This window comes from Monodelphis domestica, chromosome 3 (assembly GCF_027887165.1).
Source record: "Monodelphis domestica isolate mMonDom1 chromosome 3, mMonDom1.pri, whole genome shotgun sequence".
Lineage (NCBI taxonomy): Eukaryota > Metazoa > Chordata > Mammalia > Didelphimorphia > Didelphidae > Monodelphis > Monodelphis domestica.
Genome location: NC_077229.1, coordinates 108,066,523 through 108,092,184, shown reverse-complemented (window position 1 = coordinate 108,092,184; position 25,662 = coordinate 108,066,523). Strand labels below are relative to the sequence as shown.

At 40.0% G+C, this 25,662-nt stretch overlaps 1 protein-coding gene across 4 annotated transcripts in view; it reads right to left on the bottom strand.

Moving 5' to 3' along the window:
* TSNARE1 (t-SNARE domain containing 1) overlaps window positions 1–25,662 on the bottom strand; it is a 298,847-nt gene that overhangs the window by 260,872 nt on the left and 12,313 nt on the right. For all 4 annotated transcript variants that reach the window (XM_016431917.2, XM_056820748.1, XM_056820747.1 and 1 more), the window contains exon 2: window positions 11,180–11,262. The gene's annotated coding sequence lies outside the window, so the exon portion shown is untranslated. The remainder of the gene's footprint in view (window positions 1–11,179; window positions 11,263–25,662) is intronic.

Below are 25,662 nucleotides of genomic sequence, written 5' to 3'. Positions count from 1 at the left end.
AACAAAAATTCTAGCAAGCCACCTAAGACTCAATAAGGGGAGGGTAAGAAAGGGCATTTTATAATATGGCATTTTCTAAATGAGCATGTTGCTCCTGAATTTTTAATTCTGATTATTTTATTCCAAATTTAACACACAAAAAAGAGCATTTCCATATTCAAAGTAGAACAGAAAAAGAGGATTCTATTAAATGCACATATTTTTAACACCAGAAGTTCCCACTCTCTATAGCCTGGAGATATTTGTTTCCTGATAAATCAAGTGCCACATGTTACATACGGTAATGTCTCAAAAGCCTACAAAATTCAATAATGCAATTTTTAACCTGTCTTGTCCCCACTCTTGTCAGCTTGGCATTGCTCACTATATGATCTTGTAAAAGTCACTTCCCGGTTCTGATCTGTTCTTCATCTCTTTAATGAGAAGGTTGAACTAGATTCAGTTCAATTCAACAAGCATGCAATAGGTATCTCCTGTGGGCTGAACCCTGTGGTAGGCTCTTGGGGAGATATAAAGATTAGATGATAAAAACTGCCCTCATGGAACAGTCACCATCTAATAGGGAAACAGGACATTTTCATTTCAGATCAGTCATTTTTCAGTCATGTCTTACTCTTTCTGACCACATTTGATTTGGGGTTTTCTATGCAAAGATATTGGGCATTTTGCCATATCCTCTAGTTCATTCTACAAATGAGGAACCTAAGGCAAAGAGGGTGATGAGACTTTCCCAGAGTCACCAAACCAGGAAGTGTCTGAGGGCAGATTGAATTCCTGATGGCAGGCCCAAGAGGAGTGCAAAAAATAAATCCAAATTTCTGTGGAGGAGGTATTCCAGATATTAATAATAATTATTCTTATTATTAATAATAGTAGTTAGTATTTCTATGGTGCTTTAAGTTTTCTAAAGCATTTCCAATTATTATTTCATTGGAGGCTCATAACAACCCTGGAAAGGAAGCAGAAAATCTTGATTTGCATCTCTCTGATTATAAGAGATTTAGAACACTTTTTCATGTGCTTATTAATAGTTTTGATTTCTGTAACAGAAAATTGCCTATTCATGTCCCTTGTCCATTTATCAATTGAAGAATGGTTTGATTTTTTGTACAATTGGTTTAGCTCTTTATAAATTTGAGTAATTAAACCTTTGTCAGATGTTTTTGTAATGAAAATTGTTTCCCAATTTGTTGCTTCTCTTCTAATTTTGGTTGCATTGGTTTTGTTTGTACAAAAACTTTTTAATTTGATATAATCAAAATTATTGATTTTACATTTTGTGGTTTTTTTCTGGCTCTTGCTTGGTTTTAAAGTCTTTCCTTTCCCAAAAATCTGACATATATACTATTCTGTGTTCACCTAATTTGCTTATAGTTTCCTTCTTTATATTCAAGTCATTCACCCATTCTGAGTTTATCTTGGTGTAGGCTGTAAGATGTTGATCCAAACCTAATCTCTCCCATACCATACTGTCTTCCAATTTTTCCAGCAGTTTTTATCAAATAGTGGGTTTTGGTTCCAAAAGCTTGGATCTTTGGGCTTATCATAGACTGTCTTGCTGAGGTCACTTACCCCAAGTCTTTTCCACCGATCCTCCTTTCTGTCTCTTAGCCAGTGCCAAATTGTTTTGATGACCACTGCTTAATAGCATAGTTTGAGATCTGGGACTGCAAGGCCTCCTTCCTTTGCATTTTTTTTTTCATGATTTCCCTGGATATCCTTGATCTTGTGTTCTTCCAAATGAACTTTGTCAGGGTTTTTTCTAACTCAGTAAAAAAGTTTTTTGGTAGTTCAATGGGTATGGCACTAAATAAGTAAATTAATTTGGGTAGGACTGTCATTTATATTATGTTAGCTCGTCCTATCCATGAGCAATCAATATTTTTCCAATTGTTTAGATCTAGTTTTAATTGTGTGCAGAGTGTTTTGTAGTTGCTGTGTTTGTCTATATAGTTCCTATGTTTGTCTAGGCAGAGAGATTCCTAAGTATTTTATACTGTCTGTGGTGATTTTAAATGGAATTTCTCTTTCTAATTCTTGCTGCTGAGATGTGTTGGAAATATACAGAAATGCTGATGACTTATATGGGTTTATTTTGTATCCTGCAACTTTGCTAAAGTTGTTGATTATTTTGACTAGCTTTTTTGTTGATTCTCTAGGATTCTTTAAGTAGACCATCATATTATCTGCAAAGAGTGATAGCTTGGTCTCTTCATTGCCAATCCTAATACCTTCAATTTCTTTTTCTTCTTTAATTGCTACTGCTAGTGTTTCTAGTACAATGTTAAATAATAGAGGTGATAACGGGCATCCTTGTTTCACTCCTGATCTTATTGGGAAGGGGAAGAAGTAAATCTTATATTGTCCCTATTATATGAATGGGGAAACCATCTAGATCAGAGAAGATGAAACAATTTGCCCATGATGTCAGTGCTGGGATTCCAATACAGGCTTTCAGACACTAAAGCTGGTCTGGGTCTATAAGTCATCAAAGGCTTTCTGGGCTACTTCATACACACATGACAAGCATGGATAAAATGTATCATAAGCCCTGGGTGTAGACCAAGGGTCCTTCACCTTTGTGGGTGTCACTGGTACCTGTTCCTGGAAGTCTGAAGAAGTCTATAGACACCTTCTTGGGCCAAGGTTTTTAAATGTATAAAATAAATACAAAGGATTGTAAATAAAAACAACTAGCTTTAAAAGCATTTTTTGAAATACTGGAAATATTAGGGAAAAATTTTTTTTTCAGAGAGGGTCAGTTTACTGGGGTTTTGGGTTACTCAGATGATGGTGGTTGAGAAAAGTCTTTAGCAGCTCTGATAGTCTCAGGTTCAGCTAACATGGATCCAAGCTACCACAATCTTCTGCCATAGGTCATCTCTAGTATCAGCCTTTTCCATCAAAGTCAAGGGTTTCAAAACAGAACAGCATTTTCTTTATCTTCAACTTGTTCTTAGCATCGCTTGAAGGAGAGGGAATCCCTGAATTTATACCTTCCAAGCTGGGGTTAAGGTTGTTGTTGTTGAGTGATTTTGGACTCTACCAGACCAGGTAAAAATGCTGGTCTGGACAGACCCTCCAAAGATTATGGAACTTGACTGGTGTCAAAATGCAAACAGCCAAACCCTGGCCAGGTCACATTTAAAGATCTTTCTAATCTCCTATCACAGAAAAGCTGATGTAATTAAGTTCTTAGAACTCTTCTGATACTACTCTTCCTGCCTAAGTCTAAGCTCTCCTGTCACAGCTCCAAAACCAGGCCCTCTCTATAGTCTCCAAGAAGAATTAGAGAACTGAGGCTAGAAATAAAGATAGTGGTCATCTAGGCTGACTCCTGCAGTCACCATTTATTTGGCACTTACCATGTGCTAGTGCTAAGCACTGGGGGATACATAGAAAGGGCAAAGCAATCTTTGACCTCAAGGAGTCCGTGGTCTAATGGGGAGGTAACAAGGAAATAACTAGGGACACATAAGATAAATACAGAGGAGATGGAAGGTAAGGCCAGAGGTGAAGGCACTAGCGGCTACAAGGGGGAAGGAGCCAAGTAATGCCTTCATAAGGAACTGAGATTTGACATTCATTTTACAGATAAGTAAACTGGAACTTAGAAGGGAAAGAGACTTTCCCATGGTCACACAATGAGTAGCAGAGTCCTGATTTATACACAAGTCCTGTGATTTCAAATCCACTGCTCTCTAAGTAGGTTATGTTATATAGAACAGCTGGGTGGTGCAGTGGAAAGATTCCTAGGTCTGGATTCAGGATGACCAGAATTCAAATCTAACCTCAAACACTTACTAACTTTTTGACCACTGGCAAGACACTTAACCCTGTTGACCTCAGTTCTCTCATCTGTAAAACGAGTTAGAGAAAGAAATGGTAAATCACTCCAGTGTCTTTGCCAAGAAAACTCCAAATGGGGTCACAAAGAGTCAGACATGACTGAAATGACTAAACAACAATGTATTATATAGTGCAGAAAAGGGAAAGGTGGGAATTCAGGGACCTCAAGAACTTCTCTGTAGGAAGCTGGCCAGACAATCAAGCACTAGTTTAACTTTTCCTAATGAGTTTTCCATTGTGAATGGCTTAATTTGATAATTTAAGGGCCTGAATTTCTGAGAGATGACATAGTGAGTCCTGGGTAATATAAAGACATGATGAAAATAGCTGGGAAGCTATATTAATGGGTGCCCATCAGGCTGCCAGGGGAGAGCATGGTCTGGTGCCAGGCTGACTGGCTGATCCACATGGAAGAGAGTTGGCTTGAGACCTCCCTCAGGCACTGCCAAGGAGCCTGCCCCACTTATCTCACCCCCATATAACAAACCAGAATTGGAAGGTACCTCTTTGTTATTTGGTAATCTCAATCGTCTTATTCTCCATGACCCCCTTTGGGATTTTCTTAGCAAGAATACTGGAGTAGTTTGCCATTTCCTTCTCCAGCTCATTTTACAAATGAGGAAACTGAGGCAGAGTTAAGTGAATTGCAATTGGATTTGAACTCATGTCTTCCTGACTCTAAGCACAGCACTCTATCCACTGAACCACCTAGCTGCCTCACTGAAGGTACTGCAATAGACATCTAGTTCAACCTCTCTCCCAGTAGACTACTCCTCTTCTTTCTCATACACAACATTGTATTGTCATCACCATAAAACCAAAGTTTTGGTTTCAGGATGTTCTAAGATATTCCTCTTGTCTCTTTAAACCCCAAATTTGTTTTCTTTTAGCTATTTGGATTAGAATCTTCCTAAAAGGTTTCACACATTTCCTTGGCTTCTTGAAAAAAAGATATTTCAAAAGAGCTAGGATTTCTTTGGCATGGCCATTTCTATCACCTACACAGACCATAAGCATTTATTAAGTGCCTAAGTTCAAGACCCTACACTTAACTCCATCTTTATGAAAAACACTACAGTCCTTGCCCTCAGAGTTTATATGTAGTTGCTTAGGGTAAAGTCACAGTTTCCATCTCCACTAAAACAAAAAAATAAACAAAAATTGTTCAAAGGATCACCCCAGATTGATTCCATAAGACTGAGACCTAACAGCACTAGATAATTCCCAATTTCACAGTTTGCCCAGGGCTAGGGTAAAATGTGGTTGGTATGGGTGAACTCCTGTCCTCTGGATCACATACAACTCAGAACCCCAAGTCCAAAATTGGAACAGGTGTCCTCACTAAATCTAACATTAATATGATGAGCCCCTAAGAGCAGAGGACAACCAGACTGCCTGAGGACAGACAACTAACCCAAGTTAGAAAAACAGAGCAGGTTAAATTCAGGACCAATTAAATCCATGAGTGGCCTCTATACATCTAGCCTGTCTGAAATAAGAAAAACAAGTCTCAAAAAAAATAAATAAAAAAGGCAGATCTCCACCTGACTACTCCTCCATCTATTTTCCTCATTCCATTCAATATCTAGATTCATAGGGAGGTGGGAAGGGAGGAAAAAGACCAATCCTCAAACCTCAAAAGGACCAACACCCTTTACTCAATCACATGGGATTTTCAAATCTCATCATTTATCAGCTCTTCTCTCCCACCTCTCTTCAGCTCTCTAGACAAGGGAAGCAGTCCTGTTCTAGTGACTGCCCTGGGAAGGGGCCAATGCACCATTGCATCCTCAATGTATTTCCAGTATGTGTTTTGTCCATTTAGAAGGAAGATAAACAATGGACACTATTTCTTCCACATAGAAAGGAGATAAACAATGAATGAATTAATGAAATTATGTTCACTCTCATTAGGCCTCTTGCCACCAAAGCTCATCTTTTCAAAAGATTAAAGAAGCAATGAATTTCGAGCTAGGAAAAAAAACTACAAAATTTAATTCAATTCCATCATTTTACAGAGAAGGAAACTGAGTTCTAGAGAGGAGATTTGCCTAAGGTTATACAGGCAGTAGGTAGCAAACTCAGGAATCAAAAACATCTGATTATTTGATTCTAAATCAAGTGTCCTTTATTCTTGTTTAACACTTGAAAAATCTGCAGTTGTAAGAGAAGTCAAAGAGAAGGTGGGTGCATAGAGCTCAATCAGATGATGGGTTCCCTATCAACAATAAAGTTTTCCATGTAAGCCTATTAATAAATGGCACTAGGATGATTGTATCAAGTCTTAAAGAGTATATTCAATAAAATTCAGTCACTAGAAAATGCTCATCCACACAGGAAAAACAAAGTGGATAAAAAAATGTATATTGCCCAGATTATGAATGTAGTTGAATCTACAATTCATTCTATCAGTGCATGTATTTTAGACATCCTGCAGATAAACAATGAGCCAACCCAAAAGGAATGAAGCTGGATATCACTTGGGAAATCATGTAGTTCTTTCAATGATGTTTGGAACAAAACCTCATTTTAACACCCCAAATTCTCTTGATGATGGCTCCATAATCATGAATTATAAGTGCCATAAAGGCACTTGTAGTTGCTAATGGTATAGGAAGTAGGCTGATCAGAGAACAGGAGTGAGGGGCAACATGTCAACATCCCAAGGTCAAGATAACCACAAAATATTAAGCAAACCTCCAGAGTCCTGGGCAAATCTCAGGATTCACAGGAAGAAATTAATGGCAAGAACCAGGAGTCAAGGAGATTGCCATCAATCCTGGGAAAAGCCAAAGCAATAAGATATGTTGAAGTATCCAAGTCAAAGACAATAATGGTGATTTCTTTCCATTCTTTTCTACCTTAATTCACACCACAACTGGTCTGCATCTGTTCCTAACTTTATGCTTATACAATTAGCCCCACACATGAATACAGGACTTAATATTATCCAAAGTGGTTTTCAATATATTATTCTAAATGATAATATCAGGGAAGCAGGTAAAGAGTTGTTCTCCCAATTTTACAGATGAGAAAACTAAGGTCCCCAAAAGGGGGGTGATTTGCTTAGCCTCCCACCATACGTCACCAGAAACAACAGGATTAAAACCTCAGCCCCCTATCTCTAGATCAGAACTCTTTCTACCATACCTTACTGCCTTTCTTGGAATGCTGCTGATCATCAGGATCTATTTATGACACTCTGATCTAGTTCCCTCTAAGGAATAGGTGTATGGATGACAGAAGATCTTCCAGAATACTTTTTCCACATGGCAACCACAGACCATCATATCCCAACTAAAAAGACTCCCCTGAAAACTCTGCTACCATTGGTTTAGCTCACCACAGATATGAGGAACAGTCACCTCAAAAGTTCAACCTAATCACTAATCAAGATTTCCCCACAATCCTAGCATCCTATAGTTCATTTATTCTTTCAACAAAGACTTGGTAAGCAGCTTTATCAAGTACCATATCAGATACAGAGGATAAAAAGACAAAAATGAAACAATTACTGCTTTCAAAAACCTTTCATTTTATTGGAAAGAAATAAGATACAAACCAGTATAAAATATATACAAAGTAATTTTATTTGGGTGAAGGCACTAGTTTCTGAGGAGACTAAGATAGGTCTTATTTTATGATCCTGCTGTGCAGATGGTTTTTAAAACGAATTTATTATTAATAACAATTAAAACAGATCAACAGCAGCTCTTTTTGTGGTAGGAAAGAATTGGAAATTCTTTGGGGATGCCCATCCATTGAGGAATGGCTGAACCAGTTGTGGGATATGGCTATAATGGAATACCATTCTGCTATAAGAAATAACGAACAGGATGCTTTCAGAAAAACTTAGAAACACTTATATGAACTGATGCAGAGGGAAGTGATCAGAACCTGGAGAATGTTGTACATAGTAATAACATGTACAATGATCATCTGTGAATGACTTAGCTATTCTCAGCAGATCTGGCATCAGGATCAAAAACCACAGACAGGAAATCCTTTGTAAACATGAAATACCAAATTCTGAATGTTAAGTCCCAGCTCAGGCACTAACCTATTGTGTGAACCTCAACAAGTTGTCTAGTCCCTTCTGAGCCTCAGCAGCTTCAGTAACAGCATCTGTAAAATGGGGATGATCATACCTTTCCTACTTCTCTTATAGAATTCTTATGGGGAACAAATAAGATAATACATTTAGAAATGCTCTGAAGGTATAAGATTTGTGCTAACTATAAATTGCTATTATAATTATCATGTCTGTCATTAACAACAGCAATATTAGTGATAATATTAGTAGTACTATCTTTTGTTGTTGTTGTTGTTGTCTTGTTTGACTCTTCTTGACCCCATTCAAGGTTTTCTTGGCAAAGATACTGGAGTGGTTTGCCATTTCCTTCTTCACGTCATTTTATAGATGAGGAACTGATACAAACAGGGTTAAGTGACTTGTCCAAGGTCACACAGCTAAGAAAGTGTCTGAGGCGAGATTATAATTCAGGTTTTCCTGTCCCTAGGTCTGACTGTCCCCTGCACCACCTAGCTGCCTAATTTTGCAGATGGCAAAACTGAGTCAGACAGAGGCCTAATGACTTGCCTGGGATCATATAGCCAACAAATGTCCACCACCTACCCACTTGACTTCTCTAATACTCCACTGTGGTCTAGAGAGGGGCTAAGTCCTTGAATACTATGCCAGTGAAGCTCTAACAAGATATCCCAAGCTGGAGATGCCTGAATCACAGGCCTGGCAATGTATTTGTCATATGAGGAATAACCTCACTAACATTCATTTAACATAGGACAAGAATGTATTAAATTATTAAAAGTAAAATGGCAAATATTAGAGAGGATGTGGAAGAATAGCAAACTAATACAGTATTGGTGAAACTGCAAACTGATTCAACCATTTTGGAGAGCAATTTACCATTATACCCAGAGTACAAAATAATACCAAACACAATAATAATAACAATAAAAACAATAAACATCTCACTCTCCTTTATAACACAATTATCTGAGTATATGTCATTTGCATCCCTACCCCACCCCATTACATTGCAAGCTCAGTGAAAGCTTGTTTTAAGTTTTGTGTTTTCTATGTTCTCTTTAATTTTTTTATTTTGTTGCAAGAAACATATCAATGTGTAAAAAGTATAGATGAACAATGTATATTATATATATATAATGCATAAATTTTATATCTGCATACATGTTGTAGCTAGGGTATTTGCAAAGTTGACTGATAGCCCTCAGGCCAAGATTCTGTAGAGCTGGCTGGGTCAGGATTCTAAGTGATTGGGCAGTTAACAACTCTCTCTCTGAAGCTGGGATTCAGACACAGAGGCTGTGAGTCTGAGAGTCTCCCTGAATAAATCATCTTTGAAGCTGCCTGCCTTGGATTATCCTCAAGAAAAAGGTTGAGTTTGAGTTCCCCATTCACTCTGGTAGACAGAAGTGATTTGGGTGTGATCTCCTCCCTTTCCAGGATCATTGTAAGGACCATACAACTGGATTCTTCAGTCTGACCCTACTAAGTACTCTGGAAGTTTGTGAGAATCTGAGCTCTCCTTTTGGACTTTATCTTTTATTTACCTTTTAGTTTGGTTATAGTTTAGTTTAAAGTAGAAACCTTATTGAGTTAACTATCTGGGTGGAAAATAGTTAGTTGGTCCATCATCCCCTACGATCCCCATCCCTTTTAGCTAATAAAACTATTTATATACTTGTGTGTTCCCAATCTTAAAACCTTCCCTACCCTCAAATTCCCATTATAACAATGTACCATGTATAAATATTTATACTATATGCCAATAAAGTATCAACCACCATAAAAACAACAACAAAAAAAAAACATGGGAGAAAGGCTTCCAACTTAAGGTTACCAGTTGTCTGTCTGGGTTTTAGATCTAGCCTGGAATGGTCCATTCTGCAAGTTCCATCTAGGATGGAGTATTAAAATGTGGCAGGATGCAGTGATACCATTGTGGGGTCTGTTTCCAAAGGAGACTGGGGAAAAGGAAAAGAATCTATACGTTCCAAGATGCCAATAGCAGTTCTCTTTTTATGGTGGCAAAGAACTGGAAATTAAGGGAATGTCCATCAATTGGGGAATGGCTGGACAAACTATGGCATCTGATTATGATGGAATATTACTGTGCTGTAAGAAACAATGAGTAGATTAATTTTTTTAAAAACTTGGAAAGATCTACATGAAGTAATAAAGAGTAAACCAAGTAGAACCAAGAGAATATTATATACAACTATAGACTTAATGCTTGAAGAATAACTTGTGAATATCCTCCTTCAGAGAATGAGCTGAAAAATGGAAGCATTAAAGACATAATCTATATATACAGATCTTTTTGTCAAGTTATACCTTCTATGGGGTGGGGAGGAGAGGGCTGAGTCCTCTAGGAAGAAATTCTATTAAATAAAGAAATTAAAGAATTTATTAAATTCTTGATCTAGGCACAATGTTATGCACTGGAGATATGAAGCAAAATAGCCCTTCCCCTCAAAGCAGCAGCTAGCTAGTGCAATGAACAGAGTACTGGGAATAAAGTCAGGAAGATTCATTTTCCTGAGTTCAAATCTGATCTCAGACAGTTGTCTGACCCATGGCAAATCATTTAACCCTTCTTGCCTCAGTTTCCTTATCCATAAAATGAATTGGAGAAAGAAATGGCAAACTATTCTAGTATCTCTGCCCCCCCCCAAAAAAAAAGCCTAAACCTATATGGAGTCTTGAAGAGTTAAACATGACTAAAAATGACTAAACAGGCAAAAAACAACATCTACAGAGATAAATAAACACAAGATACCTTTGGAGTACATTTTGTCACTAGAAGGCTGGTGACCAGAGGATGAAAATCTCAGTCCCTAGATACTCAAGAGATAGCATATTATGGCATAGAGGGATTGGGATCTTGTTTGGTGGAGGGAAGCCCCATCCAAATAAAAATATAGACCTTCAGAAATACTGGAGATGTTTCAGAACAATAACATAATAATAAAAATAACAACAAAAACAATACACATATCCTTTATTTCACAGTTATCTGAATAAATGTCATTTGCATCCCCATCCCACCCCATTGCTTTGCCAGTTCAGTGAGAGTCAGTTATAAGTTGTATCTATCTTTGAATTCCTAGCCTGACTAAAGAGCCTTATATGAAGAAGAGGATTAAAAAAGAAATATTTGCTGAAATGAGGAAAAAGCAAAAGAAAAGGAAGAAGAGGAGACTTGGCTCCAAAGACTAAAGGAGCTAAATTCAGTCACATTCTCCATTTCACTCACAATCATCCATCCCTTGATGATCTTACCATCAAAGGGGAAGCTCTGCCAAGAGGGTTTGTAGGAAACAGTCCTTAAGTCTCCTCAGATGCCAGTTAAGATGCTTCCTCACCTGAAAAACACAGAATAACATGAAATGTAAGGAGTGCTGAATTAGTCTTTACTGCTTAAAAACACACTTTACTCTCCCAACTCTGTAACTCTGCTCAAGAAGCCACCTAGCAAAGGGCAGCCAGGTTGTTCAATGGTTAGGGAGCCAGGTCTGAAGCTAGGTTCAATCTGGCCTCAGACACTTTCTAGCTGTATGAACCTGGGCAAGTCACTTAAGCCCCACTGCCTAACCCTTACTGTTCTTCTGTCTTGAAACCAATACTTAGTATGGATTCCAAAAGAGAAGGTAAAGGTTTGCTGCATACATAGTAGGCCTTTAATAGATGGTTGACATCTAGAATGAATGTCTCCATTTTCCTTCTTCCATCATTAAACATATCCTTGAAAGCCTAATTCAAGTATCCCCCTCCCAGTTTCCTCCATTCCCCTTGTAAGGAGCTTTCTCTAAGGCCTCATTTTGTACATTATCAAATAATTAGATATCAAAATTAGTGTATAACACATTTTAGACTTATCCTGCTACTAGACTGTAAGCCCCACAAGGTTAGGAACTAGAAAGAATCTTAGAGATCACCCAATCCAATCTCCTTATCTTACAAAGGAGGAAACTGAGAGCTTGTGTGTTTAAATGATTTGCTTCAATAATTCAACAAATTTTAAACCCTTAGTTTCTGTCCTTCTAACCACTCTAAGAAGGGCAAGGATTAGACAAACAGGATTAAGTGACTTGTCCAGGGTCACACAGCTAGGCCAGATTTCAACCCAGGTCTTCCCAACTCCAGGACTGGTGCTCTATCCACTGAGTTGCCTAGCTGTCCCTCAAAATCTATTTACTTACTAAGTGCTTACTAAGTGCTTACTAAGTGCTAAGCACTGTGGTTGCTGTCTCAGCAGAAGCTCAAGCTAAATAAAATCATCTCTCCTCAAGAAGCTTATATTCTAATAAATGAAGATAATCTATAAAAGAGAAGAGAGGGGGAAAGAGGAAGAGGAAAGAGCATAATGAAGTTACCGAAGCCAGGCACAGAAGAGAAGTCCAGAGTCAGAAGTAGAACCCAAAGAGAAATAAAGATGTGGCTGTCCTGGGCATTTCCCTTAAAATGAAGGTTCTAGAAGGAACCAATAAATCAGAGGAAGGGGCTACAGAGATAGAATATACTTCCAATAAAGAGAACTGTATTCTTCACATAGTGGGCTCTGAATCCCTATTGCTGAATTGTTTCCAATTATTATTAGCTATTAATATCATCGCTAATAATAACAGTCTCTGATTTACGGTGATATTATTAATCACAAATGACATACAACCTACCCATAAATACTGCAATGGGTCTCTCAGAAAAGCATCATACCTCCTACAGATTATTGCCTCCTTCCTAACCAGGGTATCTGCTTCCAAAGTCATACTATGCCTGGAAGCCCTCATGCCTTTGATATCACCTCAGTTTGTGGCCCATAGCCAGCAATGGGTGGCCAGACAGCCCTTGATGCTGCAGCCAAAAGGCAAAGATCCAATGTCTACTGGAAGGTTTTTAAAAGGTTTACAAATTCATAATAATTTCAAAGATTTAGAACTGGTAGGGACCCTTTCTATTACCTAGTCCTATATCTACTCTTTTAAAATTGGAGGAAACTGAGACCTAGGAAGTACATGCTCATGACTAGTAGATGACCCGAGATGTTAAACCAGGAATTTTGGCTCTAAATTTGATATTTTATCCAATATATCTCCTCATTTTTAGAGGGAGAAATTGAGATCCAGGGAGTAGAAGGGATATGCCTTGCATCCCAGGGTTTGTGGAAGGGCAGAAATGATTCCAAATTCCCAGAATCCTGGTCTTTAGCCCTCTCCAAGATAACCCAATGGCCTGGCAACTGGCAAAATTTCAGAGTAGACATGGAGAGGTGATTTGTCCAATGTTACAAACTAAGACAATGGAAGATCCTTGGAAAGGCAATGGAAGTCAGGAGAGTATCAGCCCCTCTATGGGCTTATTAAACGTGTTGTTGGTTTTTTGGTTCTCTATGTGTGTGTTTTAACAGGAAGAAGAACTGAGCAGATTGTAACAGCAATTACATGAATCAGTGTTGTTATAGCAACTCCCTCTCCCCCTGAAATGGAAGACCAAGCAGAGTTCAAAATGATTCCAGTGTTGGGCAAAACTGGTATCTAATCACATCAAAAGGACAGTGGGTCTTCATTCTCTGAGTTCCCCCCATTTCCTCTCCCTTTGCAATAGTAGATAAGGAGGAAAGGAGAAAGAAAAGGAGAAAGAAGAGGTGAATTCACCTTTATATAAAGGCTTTCCAGGTTTACGATGCTCTTTACCTTTATTATATCATTTGATCTTCACAAAAGCACAGTAAAGTCAGTTTCTTTGTACTATTAGCCTCTTTTTACAGATAAGGATAATGGAGACTCAGAAAGGTTCAAGTGACTGACTGACTCATGGTCACTTGTAAGGACCAAAACTTGGATTTGAACCCAGTAGTATGTGAGCTCTTTTAGAGCATGTGTTTTTGTCTCTCTTATATCTATATATCTAACACAGTGCCGGTACATGATGGAAGCTTCATAAACATTTGTTGAACTGAATTGTTGAGCCTAAGTCTCTTAACTCCAAGTATGTGTGAAAAAAGAGGACCCTGGATAGATTTAGAACTGGAAATGCCTTTAGAGGCCAAAGCCTCTAACTTCCTCATTTTAAAGATGAAGGAACTGAGGCACAGAGAAATTAATTGATTTGCCCAGGATCTTAAAGCCACGAAGTGCCCAAGGCAGGATTGAAACTCAGGTCTTTCCAAGTTTGATTTCAGCACCCTATCTCCTGGGCTACCTAACTGTCCCATAAAAGCATAGGATCATAGGACTGGATCTGGAAGAGACCTCCAGGAATATATAGCCCAGTCTTATAATTTTACAGAAAACTGAGATCCAGAGAGGTTAGTGACTTGTCCAAGGCCACAAATAACAAGCATTAAATGTGGGATTTGAACCTAGGTCATAGAATTTGGACATAGTGCATAAGATCAGAGGATCAGAGATTTGAACTCCAAAGAGATCTCAGGAACCACTTTGTCCAACCCTTTAAAAGGAAAATAGGGCCCAGAGAGGTTAAATAATTTGTCTGAGGTCACAAAATAATAAGCAACAGAGGTGAGATTTGAACCTAGATCCCTTGACTAAAACCAAAGTTCCTTCTACTATGCTATGAAGATCACTCCAGGAAGCCACCTTCCAGCATTCTCTCTTTTCTCCTGGAGAATTTCACTGAGTGACCCAAGGAGCTTGGCAGAGAAGTATAAAGACCACCTGAGCAGTGGGCAGAGAGAACTTAGTGATATCCACAAGAAAGAGACGTGTTGAGTTAAAAGGGCAAAAGAGAATGTGAATGACTTAGAATGGCATCTCCACACTTTTGAAGACCTAGCTAGCAACCCACAGTGGGTAATAGTATCTCTGTGAATAAAAGGGGAAGCTAGGTACCACAGCAGCTAGTGCTGGGCCTGACATCGTAAATACTCATCTCTCAGAGGTCAAATCTGGTCTCAGACACTTACTAGCTGTGTGTCCCTGTCATTTAGCCCAGTCTCAGTTTCCGCATCTGTAAAATGAGCTGGAGAAGGCAATGGCAAACCACTCCAGTATCTTTGCCAAGAAAACCCTAAATGAGGTCATAGAAGGTCAGATACATCTGAAAATGACTTAACAAGGGCAACAACAACAACTTAACAAGGGAGAACAGGGGGACTGGATTTAAAGTCAAGAGACTTCGATCAAATTCTACCACTAATATTAAATGGCTAGCTCAGTTAGTTTCCTCATCTGTCAGTGGTCTGAGTCCTACATACTTCCTACATTCCCCACTTCAATTCTTGCTTCCTTTTTGAAGTCTTCCCTAACTACCCCCAGCTGCTTCCTGAATGCTTCCTGGACTCTAGAGTGCAAAAAAAAAAAAAAAACCTACCCCAAGTTCTTGTGTGTTATTCTAGAGCACATTGTATTGTTTTGGTTTCTATTTATGGGAAAGTCTCCAGGGTAGGCTGGATGGTGAAGGGTATGTCTCCTTGCTCAGACCCAGGGGGCATGAGCCAAGTCTCCTCAGTTCACAAGCTTCCTGAGGACAGGATAGAATCAGCCAAGTCTAGCAGAAAGAGAGCCCTGGAGAAGAAGGACTTCATGATTTGTAAATTGCCTCACAGTATAAAGTGAGTCATTTCACTTTCTTCAGACCTCAGTTTTTTCATCTTTAAAATGTACATATCACCTAACTCACAAGGTTGTTTCAAGAACAGATATATCAAAGTGCATCACTAAACTGTATAATTTTAAAGGATGGTGAGATTACTAGAGATGATGATGGTCATGTCTCTGTCTCATTCCATGTACTCTTCAAGCCATGGCAAAGCTTTTCTAACAGAAAGCATTCAAAACAGCCTTTCTTCTGGCCACCCTTTGGCCTCTCTCTGAATGATCAGGATAGGAGTCTCTCGAAGAGGCAGGCGATAAAGAGTAGGCAAAATATAAAAAAGGTCAGGATCTTAGCCTAAGAGAATGTAAACTCTGTGAGGAGATAAACTTTCATTTTTATTGTTGTTTTTATTGTTGAGTCAGTTAGTTGTGCCCAACTCTTCATGACCCCATGTTATCCATGGAGTTTTCTTGACAAGGATACTAAAGTGGTTTGTCATTTCCTTAGCCAATGGATCCTTTTGTCAGGAAATCAGAGGTAAGTGATGTGCCCAGGGTCACACAACTAGGCAATGTCTGCAGCCAGATTTGAACTCTGGTCTTCCTGATTGTGAGCCCAGCACTCTCTCCACCAGGCCACTTAAGACTCCTAGGCATATAAAAGTTAAGTAACTCACCCAAGGTTATACAGCTAGGAAGTATATAAGGCTGGATTTTAAATTCTGGTCTTCCTGACTTTTAATCACTGAGCCACAGATACTTCCTTATTTTTATAGAAGAAGCATTAAACAGATGTTGAATTGAAAGTATGGCATAGAATGATGTATTGAACTTGGGTCAGGAGTCAGGAAAACCTGGGTACATTAGTCACTGTGTATCCCTAGATTTAGCTTCTCTTAATCTGTTTCCTCATCTAAAAACTAGGATAAATAATACCTGTGAGTAGGTCTCATCTCATAGGGTTATCATGGGGATCCAATGAGCTAAAGTAGGGAAAATGCTTTGTGAACTTTGGATTACTGCCTGAAGACCAACTATTATTATAACTACATAATTAGTAGTAGTAGTAGTAGTAGTAGTAGTAGCGCAGTAGTAGTAGTAGTAGTAGCAGTAGTAGTAGTAGTAGTAGTCTTCTGATTTCATTGGTCTAGGGAAATCCTGGTGAGGAATATCCCTTAATATAGTGTCATCTGCTTTGCAATTAAAGAGTCTTACTGAATTTCCTGGGTACTAAGAGGTCAAGCAACAAGCCCAGCCAAGTCACCCAGCCAGGATAGGTCAAGGACAGGATTGAAAGTTCAGGCTTCTGGACTCCAAGTCCTGCTCTCTATTAAGTCATCCTAATTCTTCTACTTATTATTGCTTGTGTCCAACTCTTCATGACCCCATTTGGGTTTTTTTGGTCAAAGATACTAAAGCAGTTTTCCATTTCCTTCTCCTGCTCATTTTACATATGAGGAAACTGAGGTCAACAGGGCTAAGTGACTTGAACACGGTCACACAGCTAGTATCTATCAGAGGCTAGATTTGAACTCAGGAAGATGAGTGTTCCTGATTCCAGGCCTGGCACTCTACCCACTAACGCTGCCCCTAGCTGCCCCACCTCTTCTACAAAAAGCACTGAACAGGCCTTTACTAATTGACTCCTTTTTAGACTTGTCCTTTACACATTGAGCACCAAATGTGCTAGGGCTGTCAGAGAAAACTGAATATTTGAGCAGAGGGTACAGAATATTCCCAGTAGAAGGGGCTTCAGAAAGAATCACAGGATCAAAGACTTAGAGGGAGAGAGAACTTTAAGGTCACCTAGATGAAACCCCTCATTTTATGGAGAAGACAAATGATTTGCCCCCAGGCTACATAGCAGACCACTGGTGAAGAAAGAAAAGGTCTAATTCTGCCAATTATTTGTGTAAACCTGAGCAAGTCATAGAATGCTTTAGGCCTCAGTTTCCTCCTCTGTAAAATGAGGAGTAGACGAAATCTATGATCCAATGACCCCATGATTCCCAGTTCAAGGCTTTTCTTCCAACTACCCCCAACTAGCCCCAACTAGCCCCAAAATTAGAAAATTCTTAGAACGAAGGAAGCTGCCTTTGGGTCCACAAGGAACTCAACAATGAATACACGGGAAATTAAAAAATATAGAGTGCTCGACTGGATATTTATAGCCCAGCTCTCAAAATAGAGGCAGATGAATCAAGAGAAGGACAACCAAGGAGTTCCACTGATTAAATTAATGAAAAAACAAAATTAGGATCAAAGCCATTTCCCTCCAGGCTGATCTACACATTCCTCACTTTGGATAAGATGGAAGGAAGGGGGGAAAGTGCTTTGGGAATAGCTAATAAAACTGAATATTACTTAAGCAGGATGATAGGGGGAGTCATCAAGACCCACACAATTTTAATGACATCCTTTAACTTCTTAAAACATCTTTGGAGTTTCCTCAAACTACTAAGTCTGGCATTTAAGGTCCTTCCCTTTTTGGTCCTAACCTACTTCTCCAGCCTTAAGCCTAATGTTTTCTAGACATGATGCTTACCATATAACCATTCTGGAGATTCCTGGCTGAAAATCTAGTTCACAAAGAAGACACAGATTCAGTGGCTAGACTGTACTCAAAACCTTCAAGGCCTGGTATAACCTTGGAGGAATCGGGGTCACCTCCACACCACAATAAGATATCCATGGAGGGCTTTACCTGACTACGTGATAGATTTCCTTACCACAGGGAAACCCAGGTGTCAGAACCTACTCCACCCACAGAGATCCCAACCCATCAATGATTCACACACCTGGAGGTTGACTCAATCAATCAACCAATTTAATAAGCACCTGCTCCATGCCAAGCACTGTGCCAAGCATTGAGGAGGGAAAGACAAAAGTGAGACAACCCCTGCCCTTGAGCAGCTCATTCATAAATAAATAAATACAAAATTCTAAAAACTAAGTGCAAAGGCTTTGTTGTTGTTGTTATTTGTGGGGAGAGGAGGGAGGACTAACAATGAGGAATCTGAAAAGGGCTTTTTGAAGGAGATGGTACTTGAGTGGAGTCTCTGAAGGGAGCCAGGGATTCTAAGCACCAGAATGAGAGAGGAGAGCATTCCAGATGTGAGGGGAGGAGGGACAGGTGGGAAGGTGAGGGTCACAGAGGAAAGGAAGAGAATGTCCTGCTCAGTGTCCATTTGATACCCACAGTCCATGATGGGGAGAGTAATATGTAACCAGCCTGGATAGGCAGGTTGGGGCTAAACTGTAAAGTTTACACTCTAAACAGAGGAGTTCATATTTATTGTGTGTTTACAACGTGCCCAAACCTTCTGAGCTTGTACTGGTCTTATCAGCCATAGTTGACATTTTGGTCCTCTTTGAGTAGGAAGGACAACCACCAGCAATGTGCCAGTTTCTGTGCTAAGGCCTCAGGGTACTAAGGAAAAAGATGAAGAGTTCCTACTCACAAGAAGCTCCACATTCTAAAGGGAGGTGGGGAACAAGGTGTATTAAGTAGGCACAAAATTAGCAGTGGGAAGAGCAAGGAAAGAATAGAGAGAGTGGGTTTTGAACTGAGTCTACAATGAAGTTTGAGATTGGAAAAGGCACAAATGAGAACAGAAAGGCTTGTAGTGATGGGGAAGAGCCAGTGCAGATAAGACAGAAGATGGAAGTTGAGGGGAAGAAGGGTAAATTAAGTCAATATGGCTACTCTGCAGAACACACTGGAGGAGGGTGTGAGCAGACTGAAGAACTTTGAAAGCCAGAGTTTCTATTTGATCCCAGAGGCAATAGGGAATCACCGGAGGTCACTGAATAGAGGAGTTCTATCGTCAGCCCTTCCCTTAAAGGAGGATCCCTTTGGCAGCTGGGTGAAGGATGGAATAGAGTAAGGAGAGATTGAGGCTAAGGATGGGGAAAGGGTAAACAGATGAAGATAGTGAAGAGTTGAGCATGACATCTAAATTGCCTCCCTCAGTCCCTGGTAATGGTAATGCTCTCCAATGAGTGAAAAGTTCAGAAAAGGAGAAAGTCTGTGGGGATTAGGTGAGGAGGGAGGATAGAAAAGATAACCACTACTAAACACTGCCTTAATTAGAAGTCCTTTAGTAAAGACTAAGACCGCTAGGTGGCACAGAGTCTTGGGCCTGGAATCTAGAAGATTCATCTCCCTGAGTTCAAATCTAGCCTCAGTTACTAGCTATGTGTACCTGGGCAAGTCACTTAACCCCATTTGCCTCAGTTTCTTCATCTGTAAAATGAGCTGGAGAAGGAAATGGCAAACCACTCCAGTCTCTGCCAAGAAAACCCCAAATGGATGTTGAAGACTGAACATGTGAAAGAATGATAGTAATATTTTCCCACCTCTTTAATGCTCTATGATTTACCAAATACTTTCCTGTCAAAGGTTATATAAGTTGGGAGGTCCTAGGTTCAAATCTGGCCTCAGCCACTTCCCAGCTGTGTGACCCTGGGCAAGTCACTTGACTCCCATTGCCTAGCCCTTACCACTCTTCTGCCTTGGAGACAATACACAGTATTGACTCCAAGACGGAAGGTAAGGGTTTAAAAAAAAAAAAGGTTATATAAGTGAGCATAATGTCCTCATTTTACAAGTTAATAAACTGAGGCACAAAACAGTGAAGTTTTGCCCAAGATCTCACAGATGCTAAGAATCAAGACCTTAATTCAAGTCATAGAGACTTAAGAGCTAGAAGAAACCAAATGAGACCTGGAAGGTCAACCCTCTCATTTTATGGATAAGCCTCCTGAAGTACAGAGGATGGAGGTGACTTGCCCAACACTATACATCTGCCAAGTACCAGTACTTAAAGACCCAAATCTTCCAACTCCAGGTGTGGAGTCTCATTATATCATACAAATGAAGTCTTCCTGGAAGCAATGGGACTCTCAGGCCAGGTCTCACAGGCAGTAGGTTTTTTTCTAGGCAAGAGAGGAGGGATATCAAACACAGGAACTATATGAACACATCTACAAAACACTCTCCACACAATTAAAACTAGATCTAAACAATTGGAAAAACATTGATTGCTCATGGGTAGGACGAGCTAACATAATATAAATGACAATCCTACCCAAATTAATTTACTTATTTAGTGCCATACCCATTGAACTACCAAAAAACTTCTTTACATTATTAGAAAAAAATATAACAAAGTTCATTTGGAAGGACAAAAGATCAAGGATATCCAGGGAAATCATGAAAAATAAAATGCAAAGAAAGGAGGACTTGCAGTCCCAGATCTCAAACTATACTATAAAGCAGTGGTTATCAAAACAATTTGGTACTGGCTAAGACACAGAAGGGAAGATCAGTGGAATAGACTTGGGGTAAATGGCTTTAGCAGGACAGTCTATGATAACCAAAATATCCCAGTTTTGGGGACCAAAACCCACTTTTTGATAAAAACTGCTGGGAAAAATTGGAAAACAGTATGGGAGAGATTAGGTTTGGATCAACATCTCACACCCTACACCAAGATAAACTCAGAATGGGTGAATGACCTGAATATAAAGAAGGAAACTATAAGCAAATTAGGCGAACACAGAATAGTATACTTCTCAGATCTTTGGACAAGGAAAGACTTTAAAACCAAGCAAGAGCTAGAAAAAAATCACAAAATATAAAATCAATAATTTTGATTACATCAAATTTAAAAGTTTTTGTACAAACAAAACTAATGCATCCAAAATTAGAAGGGAAGCAACAAATTGGGAAACAATCTTCATGACAAAAACATCTGACAAAGGTCTAATTACTCAAATTTATAAAGAGCTAAACCAGTTGTACAAAAAAATCAAGCCATTCTCCAATTGAAAAATGGACAAGGGACATGAATAGGCAATTTTCAGTTAAAGAAATCAAAACTATTAATAAGCACTTGAAAAAGTGCTCTAAATCTCTTATAATCAAAGAAATGCAAATCAAAACAACTCTGAGGTATCACCTCACACCTAGAAAATTGGCTAACATGACAGCAAAGGAAAGTAGTGAATGCTGGAGGGGATGTGGCAAAGTAGGGACATTAATGCATTGCTGGTGGAGTTGTGAATTGATCCAACCATTCTGGAGGGCAATTTGGAACTATGCCCAAAGGGCGATAAAAGACTGTCTACCCTTTGATCCAGCCATAGCACTGCTGGGTTTGTACCCCAAAGAGATAATAAGGAAAAAGACATGTACAAGAATATTCATAGCTGTGCTCTTTGTGGTGGCCAAAAATTGGAAAATGAGGGGATGCCCTTCAATTGGGGAATGGCTGAACAAATTGTGGTATATGTTGGTGATGGAATACTATTGTGCTCAAAGGAATAATAAAGTGGAGGAATTCCATGGGGACTGGAACAACCTCCAGGAATTGATGCAGAGTGAGAGGAGCAGAACCAGGAAAAAATTGTACACAGAGACTGATACACTGTGGTATAATCGAATGTAAAGGACTTCTCCATTAGTGGCAATGCAATGACCCTGAACAACTCGGAGGAACCTACGAGAAAAACCACTATCCACATCCAGAGGAAACACTGTGGGAGTAAAAACACCAAAGAAAAACAACTGCTTGAATACATGGGTTGAAGGCATATTGTTGGGGATGTAGACTCTAAATGAACATCCTAGTGTAAACAACAACATGGAAATGGATTCTGATCAACGACACATGTAATACCCAATGAAATTGGCTGGGGGAAGAGTGGGTGGAGGGGAAGGAGAGAAATAATGTGATTATTGTAACCAAGGAATAATGTTCTAAATTGACTAAATAAACTTATTCAAATGGAAAAAAAAAAAAGAGAGGAGGGACAGAGGTTGAGGGCAGCTCAAGCAGGCAAATGGAGTTGTAGCTCCTGTGGAGCCTGAGACAGACTTAATTGACCTGGTGGCCCTTTTCTTCTGGGGCCTTTGAGGAAGCCCCTATTCAAGTCCAGAGTTGTCATTCAGTTCTAGCTGGAGGGAGACTTCAGCAGATGTGTCCCAAGTGCATATCCTGCAGGGATGTCTGGCTGCAAGTCAGAAACCAAGAGACCCTTGGACACAGCATGGGGTCCAGACTGCGGTCAGCTCCTGGAAGCTGCCCCTTTGAAGTATGCATAAATAGAAAAGCTTCTGATGGCATGTGTCTATATCGGTAAAGAGGAACTTTGTGAGCATAGACTAGGGAGAAACAAAGAGCCCTGGTCTGGGAATAGGAAGACCAGGATTCTAGTTCCTACTCTGCCACTGATTTGCTATATGTTCTTACACAAGTCACTACTTTTCTCTGGGCCTCAGTTTCCCCATCTTTAAAATGAGGTTGGGACTATATAGCTTCCAAACCCTGATGTTCTGTGTCCCATTTCCCATGTCCTAAGAGCCCTTCTGTCTTTGCTAGTCAATGTTACATGGTCTAAGCTTAGTTCCCAGATCGTCTATGATTTTTATGACAAATAGATATGGCCTGAGCTAGATATCAGGAGATTTAGGTTCTCACTCATTTCCCAATTCAGTCATGGATCTGTTTTGTTTTTGTGACCTCCAACCAGCAACTGTCTCATTCTGTGCTTCAGCTGACTCCAACTGTATCCTGTAAAACAGGATTACAGAATGATAGGGTCTGGCCTGGAAGGGATGTTGGTGCTCAGGATGCACAGAAGTTATTCACCAACATGGTCACATGAATAGTAAGTAGTGGAGTTGGTTGTTACCTAAGGTGAGACCTGGCCACCAAGAGAAACAGACTGACTTGACTCTGAAATTTGGGGCTTTCCTCAGATGGAGGAGGGAGAGAAGAACTGGGCCATCCTGAGATACAGTGGTATTTGTAGTGTCCTCAGGCTATCTGAGGGGTCAGAAATGTTCCAAAGAGCATGAAGACCTCACATCTAAAGAGTCAACTGAGGGGGCAGCTGAGTGGCTCAGTAGATTGAGAGCCAGGCCTAGAGATGGGAGGTCCTGGATTCAAATATGACCTCAGACACTTCCCAGCTGTGTGATGCTAGGCAAGTCACTTGACCCCCATTGCCCAGCCCTTACCGCTCTTCTGCCTTGGAACCAATACACAGTAGTGATTCTAAGACAGAAGGTAAGGGCTTTAAAAAAAAAGAGAGAGTCAACTGAACCTCCACAATATCTCTCCACTATTTAGTCACCACCCTAGTTCATTTACTTATCACCTTTTAGCTGGGCTACTGCTACTAGTTATTCTTGCCTTGCCACTCTTTAATAAATAGTGCAAAGTAACCAAAGAAATATTCCTAAAGCACAAATCTGACCATGCTATTCCCCTGATCAAGAAGCCCAAGTGGCTCCCTATTGCCTCAAAGATCAAAAATAGCCTCCTCTAAAATTTAAAGTCCTGTACAATCTAGCTCCCGACTAGATTTCTAGACTTATTACATATTAATTCCATTTACACAGTATGTATCAGCCTATCTCCTATTCCCTTGCCTTCACACAGTTTTTCCCACCATTCTCCCATGGCAGGAAAGGACTCCCTTCTCACCATACAGGACTTCCCTGCTCCACCCCCCCCCCAACTCCTCCCTCATATAACTCAGCATTTACTGTGCATACAAGTTGGATCTACTTCTATGTAAACCCATTACTTTCCTCATAGAATGGTGAATTCCTGGAGGGCTGGACCTCCTCCATTTCTCTTTCTTTCCTTAGTGCCAAGGCATGGAGCAGTGCTTATGCATGATTAATTGATGATCTGGGAGTGGGGGGAGAGGGCATTTGATGCTAAAGAATTTATAGATGATTGTAACTATAAGCCTGAGGACTCTCTCCTCATTGTCTACTTCTCATCCAAAGCCCAGAGATCTTGTAAACATGGGTTCTTTCCACCTTCTGCTCTCACCTACCTCATGTACCCTGTTCCCATGGTCTGGCCCTGACCCCCAGCTTTGGGAACAGTGTCCACAGGTCCTCCCCTTCACCCCACAAATCTGAAGCCTGGGTGGTTTCGACACTCAGATACAGAAACTGAATGGACCTGCCAGCACCCTGTTGCCCCTAAATTCATTGTCACTTTCTGGACATTCTGGTCCAAGCCTTAGAGACAAACCATCCCAGCCTGACTCATTCCCATGTTTGCTCCCTGTCCTAAGGAAGACAGGTTCCCCTCTCTTTCTCTTGTTCCTCCACACCCAGAGGCGTGTTATAGCTGGCTCATACAGCTCACTAAATCAGACTGATATGTTTTTGGGGTGAGCATTTATAACTAGGAAATCACCAAACAGGGCTTGATAGTATTGACTGTCTGTCTAGGCTTAAAGCGATAGAGAAAATATTAATAATGCAGATTAAAACTTAAAACTGTATGATATATTTTCAGAGCCATTGTTAAAACATTCATCAGAAGAGGGACAGCAAGGTGGCTCAGTGGATAGAGAGCCAGGACTGGAGCCTAGAGATCATAGGTTCAAATCAAGCCTCAGACATGTCCTAACTGTGTGACCCTAGACTTAGTCACTTAACCCCAAATGTCCAGCCCTTGGAGCTCTTTAGCCTTGAAACTGATACATAGTATTAATTCTAAGGCAAAAGGTGTGAGTTTAATTTTTTAAAAAATTACCATTATATCTGTTCCTTACCCTCCATTTAAGCACAGAATTAGCCAGAAGACAGGCCTAGTTGTATCAATTGGATTATTTAGAACTGATGGGGATTTTAGAAATCATTATGCACAGAAAACTGAAGCTCACAGAGAGGAAGGAATTTGCCCAAGGTCACAAGGCCAGTGAGTGGAAGAGCCACAACTCAAACTCAGGTCCCTGAAAGCCTACACTCTCCTGCCTGGAGCAGTGTCCAACACAGCTCCCTTTGAAGGGCAGCTCAATGGAGACAAGAACAAAAATACCTTTTTTTTTTTTTTTGTGAGAGCAAGGTCAAGGGTCACTCTGCATTGAGGTTGGAGGATAAGGAAGAAAAGGAGATTCTGGGCCATCCTCTCTAATGCTTGTTGTTGTTTGGTCATTCCCATTATGTCTGACTGTCTATGATCCCATTTGGGATTTTCTGGGAAAAGATACTGAAGTGGTTTGCCATTTCTTTTGCCATCCAGGACAGATGAGGAACTGGAGGCAAACAAGGCTAAGTGACTTACCTAAGGTCACACTGTTGGTACATGACTGAGGCCACATTTAAACTCATGATGATGTGCTCTATGCTCTGTACTACCTCATTGCCCAGATGAGCACTACTACTGCTAACCT